At 46.5% G+C, this 12612-nt stretch overlaps 1 protein-coding gene across 2 annotated transcripts in view; it reads right to left on the reverse strand.

Moving 5' to 3' along the window:
• Nucleotides 1-12612, reverse strand: part of LOC142557325 (uncharacterized) — a 412081-nt gene that overhangs the window by 314325 nt on the left and 85144 nt on the right. For both annotated transcript variants that reach the window (XM_075669074.1, XM_075669068.1), the window contains exon 2: nt 5561-5656. The gene's annotated coding sequence lies outside the window, so the exon portion shown is untranslated. The remainder of the gene's footprint in view (nt 1-5560; nt 5657-12612) is intronic.

Consider the following 12612-nt stretch of genomic DNA (forward strand, 5'->3'; position numbering starts at 1 on the left):
GGAACGACGAACTGAAAGCAAAGCCATCGCGAAACCTTCGTGCAACCCGGCGTAATTTAGAAAACACTCGCTGTAACCTTGAGACTACTCACTGTAACGATATACTAACACCGTCAGCATGCTGAACAGCCGCGCCTCTTGTAGTACGAATAACGAGGTCCATATAAGAACACCGATAATACCCGAGCCGTAACTGCGTGTGCGAGCGTCCGCTACAGTGTAACTACACTGAATTCGCTGCTCCTGATTAAAATTGAGCCTATAGCTATTCGATAAGATCTTTAAAGCAAACAAGTAACAAAAAAAAAACTTATCTCATTGCGGCTCCAAGATGCGCGCCTTTAATTCGCAATCAAAGGATCTTCCATACCGGTAGCTCGTTCGACACAATTTTACAGATCTGCTACAATCTCTTCCCTTCTGCCCCCCCCCCTTGCCTAATTCTCAGGACCCACAACTGTCGCAATGCACCATTAAAGCCGCTTGCGTATGCAACCGTACAGCTCGTTCTACGCGATTTCACAATGCGGCGGGCAACGGAGCTAGAAAACTTTTTCGAAGAGCGCCGATCGCCTCCCCCCTCCTTCTTGTAATCGCAATTAGGAGACCTACAACTTATAACGCGTCCGCGAATATATAGTGTAACGAAACGAAGGCGCACAGTAGTTGAAGTGTTTCGCAGTACTCAGAGCGCGCGCGCGAGCATATACTGCCCGTTACAAAACTACAGAGAGCGTCCACCCGTATTTATGCCCGAGGGTCTAACGGCTCTTTTATTCACCGAGCACGGCGGCTTTTTAAATCGAGACGAGTCTAGGCGCAAGGGCGGCTGCAGAGTTTTCGTGCGCGCGCCAGCGCGTGGCTGCCATTCTGCATACCGGGCGCGGACAAAAAAGGGGTCCCGGCAAATTGCGCGCGCTGCATGACAGCCCTCGCAAAGATAGTTCGGTGCACTGCTCCGCGGACCGCTCCACATATAAGCAGTCTGTATAGGCTGTGCGAGTAAACGAGCGCAGCTCATCATTTACTGACAGTAACTCTCCCCAGTGGGTCGAGAAAGAAAGACAGAGAGCGGGGGAAAAGGGGAGGGTAGAGGGGAAAAAAGGGAAGAAGGCAGGGAAGTTAGCTTGTCCCGTTTGCTACCCTACTGGTGACGAGGGAGATGGGGGAGTGAAAGAAACGGAGAGTGAGAACGGTCTAGCTCGTTCACATGCACTATAGCAAGCGTCAGTACGCATCTACAAACACAGTCGGGCTTACTCGTGTTTATTGCCTTCCCCTACTGCGGAAGATCTCGTGTGGTTCAATTTCGATGGGCTGATGAGCCGCGAGGCTGGACTACCGGGACCCTTGCTTTTATAAAAGACCGATATCGTCTAGTCCATACTCGAGACACACTGGAGAATCTGGCGTGGTTTGTCGGAGCGGGAACGCGGGGCCTAAATCGACAGATTGTCAATGGCCAGTTCGTGGAGCAGTTGATACACAGTATAAGTCAAGGCTTCGTCGACAGGATGTCTCGATAAATTGCGTACATAGTAGAAAGGGGCTGGAATTACAAACTGGCTTTTATTACAAACCCGCCATTAGTACTCCGTGATAGGTCAGAATGGCTCGGGCGCCGCCCTTAAGGGTGCAGCCCGAGCCATTCTGACCTATCACAGCGAACTAATGGTGAATTTCGAAAATTAAAAAACAAGAAATACTGTAATATAGTTTTGCGTTTTCAATTCCAAGGCCACATACAGCTAAGGTGTCCCAGTTAACTTTATTTAAGGTTTAAACATATGTTGATGGGAGAACGCGACCGAATGCATGTTGTTGGCTCTTGTACGGAGCAAGTTAATGTGTTTATTGTATTTCCCTTAATTACATAATTAGATCCAAAGAAAGCCCGCGAAATATGAAAAGAAACTGAAAGTTGCCGCACGTACAAGAACGAACAGCGCATATCGCTTTGCATGTTGGCGCTTAAAGAGTGAAAGGGCAGCGACGGAGGCGTTGGCTGTGTGATTTACGCCAGCGATGTGCTTCCCCGCGGCGGGTCTTGATAGCGATAAGCAGACCAGACAGTGTCGAGATTAAACGCGCTGTTCGTTCATAAGCGGCACGTTTGAGGGCACTGTAATCGCGACGAGCAAGCACGTATGTTGTCAAGCGCTTTTTTTCTCTTCTTTTTAATACTTCGCGAGCTTTCTTTGAGTCGCGTAAAAATTACTATGTAGCTAGTAGGAAGTTAGTATACGCTAAATTAGATGTTACTGAGAACCGCTCTACAACTTTCTCTCATTGCAAGTTTCGCCGTAAATTGAATACTTGCAAAGTCGGTTAACTAACCGTGACTAATTCCGCAATTAAGCGAAATAGAGAAAATAGTGTGACTTGCTCCTTACATTAGCCAAGAATATGCATTTGTTCGCGTCCTCCAAGAGTGCTTCAGGGTAAACTTAAACCTTGGTTAAAGTTAGGGGGGACACTCTCTGCATACGCGTGCTTCAAAAAGAACCTACATTCTAATAGCTCCTCACAAGACGATTCCGCACGACGATATTTGTCTTACTTTATAATTAATATTCAACTCTTATTACTCATTTTTCATCGTCATTAGTTATTTATTATGCTTATTATTAACAATTTATTAGGAGTCTATAACGAAATCTGCGCGCGATTGCTTGTAAATTCTGCAGGCATCCTATTTACAGATGCACCGCGAACGCGGTTGCTTCGCGTCAACAGAAGTGATTTCGGGTTGGCTGCGAATATGGACAGTGTATATAGCCAAAAGCAAAGAACCAATACAGTAGAAACAACAGTAAACGAAATATTCACCACTCGCATGTGTACTGCCGTCGCGTCCTGCTTGGCCCTGGTGTCTGCACTGTTCTTCCTCGTGTGTACGTGCGTGTGTGTGTTTAGGTTTTTCTTTTCTTTTCTTTATCCTTCTCTCTCTCACCTATTGCATCCCTTTGCCCCTCCCCCAGTACAGGGTAGCCAACCGGAGATAATCTCGGGTTAACCTCCCTGTCTTTCCTTTGCCTCTCTCTCTCTCTCTCTCTCCCTCTCGCCGATGACCGTTCTTACAATCTGAGAAACGAGAAGCCCACGAGGTAGATAATTTTGTGGCACTTCTTCGGTTTGGATAAGTTCACGAGGTACAGTAGGTTCTGGATGGGTGCCTTACAGTGCTGATACATTATTACGAAGGCAATGCTTATACAGGCTGTAGCAGAGCGAGAAAAAAAAGAAAAGCAAAATTCACGCGAGAACTTCGCTGGTAGTTGTCTAAGTGTGCGTAAGCATTGTGCCACTCGCTCATCCCCGCGCAGCCGCCCGGTGTCATTACCATTGTCATGGAACTTGATCCGACCAGTATAAACCCTTACCAACCCTCATTATTACGTTCGATAGCCAACACGATAAGGCATGTTTGATTAGGGTAGAGTTCATTACGCCACTCGAACCCACGACGACTGATATTAATTAATGTGAAGTTATTTACCCGCAGTCAATTAAGATATCGTTTATTAAGGCACTCGAACCCTCGACCTCTGGTGGGAGTCGAAACCACGACATTTGGTAATAATTAAAGTGAACTAGTGTCAATTTAGCGAAGCTGTTGCAAAACCACCACTTCATTTGCATAGGGGGACGGGGGGGGGGGAGTATGCAATGCCTTATTGATGGTTCGGATGCTTGTTTGGATCTGGTTCTTTATTGAAACGCTGAACGCAATTTCACGTGTCGTAGGGCGCGCACAGCACCGGGCGGTGGAACACTCTGTAGAGACATTCACGCCCAAGTCCCAGCACGCTACCCGAGCGGCCGTATAGGCGCGGCCCTATTGTTCCAGGCGCGCGCGATTTTAGGGCGCACCGCGTGCACTTTGTCGCCCCCCCCCCCCCATCGAGTTTGGCGACGAAATCGTTAACTAGCCCCCTTTCCCCCACCCCACTTTCTCCCCACATCCACTAAACCTTCCGTCGCCCAGCTGTTCTCCGCTAGGGAAAACCCGAGTTTACGATGGCAACTCAACGAGGCGCGAGTCTGCCGTTGCTGCGCGAAGATAAACACCGCCTGTGTTTTAAATTGCGACAACGTCTCTTCGCATCCACTCGTGCTCCGGCCCTCCAAATTTGCCTGATTCTAGCTGCCTAGGCTTCAAGTTGTACCAGCGCCAGTTAAGTAGTAACACCTCTTTGCCAAAAAAAAAAAAAGAAGGCACAGATTTATTTAGAACCAGTGCAAGAACAAACAACTCAACTTAAAGGTTTGGCATTCTTGTTTCAAATCAAGCTAGGTCAATATTTCACGAACATTTCTTATAGAACGTAGTTTCTTTTTCTAGCTGATATGCTAGACATCAACGACGTCGTTTAACCATCGCTTTCTTTCCGACTAGAAAAGACCATTTTAAATATTCCTTTCTTTTTTTATCCAAGCCACATTAAAATGGAACGCGCTTACTAATGACGTATAGCACTGTAGCCAACGAATGAACTTGTTCGTTATTCGCGTTAATTAGCATTTTCTCTGTAACGTTCTGCCGCTACTTTTTATATAACCCTGCCAACCGATTGAGACCGATCCCTGTTTATAACCTTTATACCACAGTGTGCTATTCCATTTGTCAGCCCCTTTCTTGATTTTTATTTTATTATAGTAGTTCATAATATGATTTCTAATGGGTCACGTTAATGGTACAATTAAAAAAAATGAAATCCTTTATTTCGTGATGTAAATTAAAGCGCTGACTTGGCGACCTGAAGATACCGGAAGAGTAATCGATCCCATATTTGGAAGGCGCTACACAATATTTCAAAATTGGCAACATACGTATCTTGATCGGCCATGCTCGCCAACAGTGCCGCATCACAAAGCAACGAAAGTACTCCGAACTGTTCTTTGAAGGTGCTGGCACAGGTGACGATAATTGACTCTATCGCGTCGGATGCAACTGTGTCTTGTTGGCACGCCTGAAACATTCGTGTGTATACGAGACATGCGCGGACTTTGTTTCAATGGGGATTTGTTATACAAATACCTTTACCCTTAGTGTCGATACACGTGCTTTTATTTTATTTACGCATTCCCTTCATGCAAAACTTTATACATATTTCTTTTCTTTTTTCGATGTCAATAACCAAGTCAAAAAGGTGTAGCCATCACCAGCAAACCCCTACGAGGACTCGTCTATTTGCTTTCATCTCAGTAAGAAAAAAAAATCTATCGTGTTTTAGCATACGAAGTCGCCTACTACGGGCAGTAAATCATCCGCGTAGCAACACAATCGACGTAAAAGCCAGAGATTATAGTCACAGTAAATATACAGAAACTTATGGATCGCGTCATAACGAACCGCGACGCTGAAGTGATACCGCATTCTCACGGACAGCAATGAAACGTAATGTCTCAAGCAGTTATTCGTATCTTGAAGTGTGGCGATACGGAACACGACAAAATGCGCCCCGGTAATTAATAATTGACTTTTAGTAGACTATATTAAATGTCTATTTCGTTTAAAAGGCAGAAATTGCGAACAGAAAGCGTGTGCGACACTCACCGATTTAATCCGAAGACCGGAGCCAGTGGAGGACGCTGGACAACTCCCTGAGCGGGCGCCACCTTTGCGTATATGGTGGAGGCGTGACGTCAGCACCTAGACGACAGCAGAAGAAAAAAAAAGAAAGAAAGAAATTGTCGCTGTTTCTCTGGTCGCTTCAGAATTTACTGCTCTGCGCGAATTTGTCAACGCGAGTACAAAGTAAGCGTCCAAATGGCTTTTCCCTACAAAGCAAATAAATCAAGCTTACGCAGGGCATTCCTTAATGTGTACATTACTCCTCTACGCAAGTCACCGAGTTCGTACGCAATCGAGAAACTTTTTTTATTCATTCCCTGTTAATCTTTTTCTCGAAACTTGTTTATCTCTCAGTGACTGGATGTGGGAAAAAAAGCTATTTGAGTAATTCGTCAATTAATCACAGGAGAGAGTTTTACTTCTCCCGCCCGCACAGAAAAAAAAAAGGAAAGACGGAAAGAAAAACGGCCGCCCTGTGTGAGCTTCGAGGAGGGATCATAAAATATAAGAGCTTGGCCCCGGTGCAGTTAACGCCTTTCGCAATGCTGCCGGGCGCAGTAATTTCGAGCCTCTCCGTCCCAATCGCATCGTCGTCACCGGCCCCGTGTGCAAGTCGTTCGTCAGAGATCTCCAATATAACTTTCGTCAGGTACCCGCATGATCACTTTGTTTACGAACGCATCCGGACGCTCGCATGTTTGAGCAGCAGCAAAAAACACGCGCGCGCGCACACACACACACATACACACACACATAGAAGACACGTGCACACACCAGCTATATATACTACATGCCACTTCTTCATCCACGCTTTTCTTCATTATTTCTTTTTTGTTTTTTTCTTATTGCTTCTTCTCGGCACCCCGGATGAGCTAGTCGTAAACAGAAGCGCTCCGGCCGGCACTCGACGCTTCTTTTACCTTTTTTTTTTCTTATTCTTCTACGGTGGCCGACTTCCTCAACTCATGTGTCTCTCGCCTCGGTCATTCCATTTACTCGGTGTCTTGGCACCACGTAGTACCGCGTACACCGACCTAGCCAAGGCAAGACGGCGGCTTGAGTTATGCGCCCCCCCCCCCCCCCGCCGACGAAAAGGACACAAATTTTTACTGGCAGCAAAGCAAGCTCTACAACGTCCTTTCCTCGCACTTTCGACAGCGTGAGGTCGGGATACCCACGGTCGCATGGCGGAGCCTGAATTCCCAACCAGCCAGAGAACAAAAAACAAGAGTCATTAGCGAAGCAGCGAAGAGAAGGGGAATCATTGCGAGCGAGAGAGGAGTCACGGAGAACGAGCGAAGAGGAGTAATAGAAAGCCAGCGAAGAAAACAGGAGTCTTAACGAGGCAAAGAAAAAAGAGGGAGTCATAGCGAGCAAAAAAAAGGAGTCATGGCGAACCAGTGGGGACAAAGGTGTCATAGAAAGCCAGAGAAGAAAAGAGGAGTCTTAACGAGGCAAACAGAAAGAAGGGAGTCATAGAGAGCAAGAAAGGAGTCATGGCGAACCAGTGAGGACGAGAGGTCCCATAGAAAGACAGCGAAGAAAACAGGAGTGTTAACGAGGCAAAGAGAAAAGAGGGAGTCATAGCGAGTAAGAAAGGAGTCATGACGAACTAGTGAGTACAAGAGGTGTCATAGAAAGCAAGCGAAGAAAACAGGAGTCTTAACGAGGCAAAGAGAAAAGAGGGAGTAATGCGAGCAAGAAAGGAGTCATGGCGAACCAGCGAGGACAAGAGGTGTCATAGAAAGCAAGCGAAGAAAACAGGAGTCTTAAGGAGGCAAAGAGAAAAGAGGGAGTCATAGCGAGCAAGAAAGGAGTCATGGCGAACCAATGAGCACGAGAGGTGTCATAGAAAGCGAGAGAAGAAAACAGGAGTCTTAACAAGGCAAAAAGAAAAGAGGGAGTCATTGCGAGCAAAAAAAGAGTCATGGCGAACCAGCGAGGACAAGAGGTGTCATAGAAAGCAAGCGAAGAGAACAGGAGTAATAGCGAACTAGTTAGAAAGAGGAATGATAGTGAAAAAAGGGGGGGTGGAAGTTATAGCGAGCAAAAAGTATTTATATCGCCAGCTAGTAAAAGATCAGTCGCAACGAAACAGCGAGGAAGACGGGGATCATACAGAGCAACAGAGGAGTCATAGAGAACCAGCAAACAAAGAGGCAGTCAAGAAGAACCAGCGAGAAATCGAGGAGTCATTGCGAGCAAATAACCAGAAATCATGGCGAGCAAGATTCTAGAGCCAACGAGACAAGGTGTGACAACGAGACAGCTAGGAAAAGGGACCCTAGCGAGAAAAAGAGGAGTCATCGAGAACTAATGAGGAAAAGAGCCATGGAAAACCAGAGAGCATAAAAGTAGTTCTAGAAAGCGAGCGAAAAGAGAACATAGCAAGCCACAACCAAAATGTAAGTCATAACCACGGTGTTATGTGGTCATAAAGAACAAAAGAGTAATCATCCATCGGGGAAAGTAGAAGTCACAAGGAGACAGAGAGGAAAAAAGCGATGCAGCAAGGATAAGGAGAGTAAAGGAGACCAGTGAACAAAAGAATAGTTATAGAAAGCTCGCGAGTGATAGAGGAGCCATAGAGAGCCTGCGAGAAAAAAGAGGAACCATAACAAGCAGCGATAAACTGTAGTCATAATGAGCAGCGAGGGAAAAGGCCACAGCAAGCCAGGGAAGAGAAAGGAGTCATTGCGAGCAAGCTGGCGAGAAGAAAAGTCACAAATAGGCAGCGAGTACAAGAAAAGTCATAGCTAGATGGATAAGAGTCACAGCGAACAAGCAAGTCATTGAGGCGTCATAAGGAGCCAGCTAGTAAAACAGTCTTAGCCAGCCAGCGAACAGAACAGGAGTCACATATGATATATATGACCCTGTAAGCAGTAAACCACAAAAGTGTGTTTGCGTGGGAAGAAATGACGAAGCGGGCTTTCCACACAATATTGTGATATTAATACTAAAAGAAAGCGGTGAAGATTATCGGTAAACAGAGTAAATGCTCGGTGCAGTGACCGTTGCCGTCAAGAACCCCGGTACGTCGCTGTAAACAACGATGCCGCCGACCGGCACAAGAGCTGCGTGAAACGCAACGCGCGAGCCACGTTGTATGACAGGCAAGGAAGTGTTATGAATGGGACAGCGGCAGCGACGACAGCGCGGCTCGGTCGTTGACAGGCGTAAGTCGATACGCGAACGGCGTGGGCAGGCGCCCTTCGCTTGTGGCTTTCGCGAACGTTCGAGCACCCGTAAAAAAACAACGAATGAATTCACGAAAGAACGAAGGTGATTGAATGTGCATATTGCTGAACGACAGCAGATATATAGAGTTCAATCTTGGCGTTCTTTTCTTTCGCAAAATAAATCTATAAAAATCCACCTTTCTTCCGAACTGAACTGAATTTCTTTGCAGTAAAACATGTGCCAACTATAGCACAATCCACCACCCTTCTGACGTTTTGTTTCGTACTTTAAAAAATTAAATTATGGGGTTTTACGTGCCAAAACCCCTTTGTGATTATGAGGCACGCCGTAGTGGAGGACTCCGGAAATTTCGACCACCTGGGGTTCTTTAACGTGCACCTAAATCTAAGTACACGGCTGTTTTCGCATTTCGCCCCCATCGAAATGCGGCCGCCGTGGCCGGGATTCGATCCCGCGACCTCGTGCTCAGCAGCCCAACATCATAGCCACTGAGCAACCACGGCGGGTATGTTTCGTGCTAAAACCACTAGAAGGAAACGTGGCGGCGCAATCGTTCTGTCACTGCAGAGATCGTATATGTATAATATGTGCGATCTCTTTACGATTAGGCGCGCTTTCGTTGCGAGAGGGAATTTCGAGGTTTCCTCTATGTCATACGTTCCCGTTGAGTCGCATGCTAGTGACCCCGGGAATGAACGGAACGCGCCACGATCTAAAGAAAACAAAAAAAAATTCGCTATCTCAGAGACCGGCGCACTTCCTCCACTGCGACGCGACATCTCGTAACAATGCCTCCCCCCGGTTTCCAGCTGCTTCTGACGCGCAACTTCGGTCAACGTTGAGGCATTACACAGTCGATTACTTCTTTCGCGCAGCTTCGGGGTCCGTCATTTTTTCGTCATCGCCCTTCTCTTACTCTTGTGTTCTCGCATACAAGGCAATCGGCGACTCGTCCCCAGATGTTTGCGTTCTTTTATTTAGCTTCCATTAACGCTGATGCTTGCGTCACAACTTGCATCGCACTTTCTCTCTACATTTCGTTTGGCTCTTCTGTCCTCTTTCGCGCGCAGAACCGGAGAATCCAGGAAGATATAAGAGCTCTAGGCATAAAACTGCACTTGAAGGATGTTTGAAAGGCAACAACAACAATTTGCGACGCACGCTGAGGGATTCTTTTGCACGGGGTGCCGCTGATGCCCACGCTTCCACTCGTGATTCGCCGCTTCAGGTGCGCCTTGGCGAAGCGTTTGTGTTTTAACGCGACAGCGTTAAGGGCCCCGTGTCGCCGAAAATCCGTTATCGGCGTCGCAGCCAGCGTTGGCGTCCTGCGAGCGAAAAATATGCCGAACATGTTCAGGTAGACGCGTATATGCCACGCCTTGCTATATTAGTTGTGCGGTATAAAATGCGCATTACGTTGTCGCATCACTGTATCACAGAAGTTGGTCGTACCGCGTCTTACATTGTTGACAAAGTTATTCCTCGGGATATTGAGAATGACAGCCCAGAAACAAATGTCACGAAACAAAACGCCTACAGCGCATCCCTTTTACGTTCAATCTTTTCAGAGTGAAGTATTAAACGTGTCAAACAATAACAGCAACCTGAAAAGGGTGGAATTTCTTTGGTGCGGATGTGCACTATCTCCAGGATCGGACCACGCGAGATGCCGTGTTTTTACCAGAAAGTTCGCCTTCGTGCATAGCGTTCGCCGCCAGCGTTTCCCGGTAAACACTACGGTTACATAAGCTGCAGATGCCGGGAAGCGTGAGAAGCGGTCGGGGAACGTTGAATGCTATCGCGTTCCTCACTTAAAGGCGAAGCTTGCGCGTCCTCCAAATTCTCTGCGACGCAGTAATGCGCCGCGCCGCCTAGCACGAACTCGGCGAATAACCGGCGTTGCCTCCGAGATTATCGGTGCGCACCTACCCGTCTTTTCTGCCGCCCAGTTTTGCTTTTATTCGCTGTTTTGCTCGATTAGACATAACACACGCAGGATGGCTTCAGACGAGACGACATTGGCCATGCAGCGCCATACACACGCCAGTCTGCTACCACAAATAAAAGTTTCCGTGATCACGCATTTCGGAGGCACCCGTGACACGCGAGAGTCTTCAGACAAGAGACTTCGCGAACCAATTTAAAACGTTAAGTGTTTACCTGACGTAGAAAGTAACACCGAAACCGCCGCCTTGCTAAGCGTTTCACAGAAGCTGCCGTCGATTCGAAACGACCGCAAGCAGCGAGCATATTTTGCGCAAGAACAGCTCACGCGCGTCGATAGAATGAGCTCCCGAAGGTCGTGTTGACCAACGTGTTCGCCGCGTTGCACGCACGGTCAGAACTACGAAGAAAGAGAAATAATAATCGATAAGCGTCCTTCCCCTACTCCCCCCCCCCCCCCCCCGGACGAGTTGTGATTGCGTGAGCCGTCTGCCGCGCGTTAAGCAATCAATACATAAAAGAGCGCGTGCATACAGCATGTTGATGCAGTAACGCGTAAGGAACGCTGCACGGTAGCATGGGGTCACGTACGCGTCTGTATAAGCATGCGACACGGTGTCTGTCACGCAAAAAGTGGCACGAGTGAAAAAATGATTAAACTTCCACGTAATCAGAACCCTTAATAAGGTGTTAACGCATCAATTATGGCGTGCGTCGGAACATATTAAAAAAATAAGACCAAGCAATATGTATTTGCTTAACTTTACGGGGTTTTTTTGTATTAACATAGTATATGTTTACTTTCCACTTGTCAGCAGCTTCTATGCAACATTTGCAGTGAACATACAATTTCTAGGTTTTTATTTAGTTCGCCTGTTATTTCTTTTTTCGATCTATTATGTAAGACTGTGCAAAGGAGCCAAGGTTTCCGTAGGAGTTTTCGACCTCTGGCTCCAGCTACAGGTTTGTAACGAAATAAAATTAAGATTCAATACAGTATATGTATATATAGTTTAAATGCAGGGTGTCCCGACCGTGATGCACCGAGATTTAAAAATATGCAAATGCCACGTAGCTGGACAGAACTAAGGTAATGTTGTTGGCCGTCGCTTGGAGACAGCCAGATTTCTTTTTGTTTGCATTCCGCCTGATTACAGAATTAGTGTTAATTATAATCAGCTTCTCAAATATTATAACTGGATTGAAAGTGTCAACGCGAAAACTGTACAGCAACATGAAAAACTCCCGGTACAGCTTTCTGTTGCTTAATACGTGCTGCACAAAAGCGTTTTTCCGTGCGTGAAAGAAGCCCGCGAATACACGCAAAGTGGATATATATATATATATACGCAGAATTGTCGCGCGCCTGGCCGCTCGAAGCCACTTTGCGTGTATTCGCGGGCTTATATATATATATATATATATATATATATATATATATATATATATATATATATATATATATATATATATATATCCACTTTATGGGGTGAGTGGATGGGAAAACGCGGTATCTCATTTGTTAGGAGCATCGCACGCGTAATGCGATGACGTGTGTTTGTATCCCACCTTCGGCCAGTTTATTTTCTTTTCATCCACTTTCATTTTCATTTATTTAGCATTTCTTTAATTCGATTAACCCGCCGTGGTTCCTCAGTGGCTATATGGTGTTGGGCTACTGAGGACGAGATCGCGGGATCGAATCCCGGCCGCATTTCGATGGGGGCGAAATGCGAAAACACTCGTGGGCTTAGATTTAGGTGCACGTTAAAGAACCGCAGGTGGTCGAAATATCCGGACTCCTCCACTACAGCGTGCCTCATAATCAGAAAGTGGTTTTGGCACGTTAAACCGCATAATTTTTTTTAATTCAATTAAAACAACAG

This window comes from Dermacentor variabilis, chromosome 9, assembly GCF_050947875.1.
Source record: "Dermacentor variabilis isolate Ectoservices chromosome 9, ASM5094787v1, whole genome shotgun sequence".
Classification (NCBI taxonomy): Eukaryota; Metazoa; Arthropoda; class Arachnida; order Ixodida; family Ixodidae; genus Dermacentor; species Dermacentor variabilis.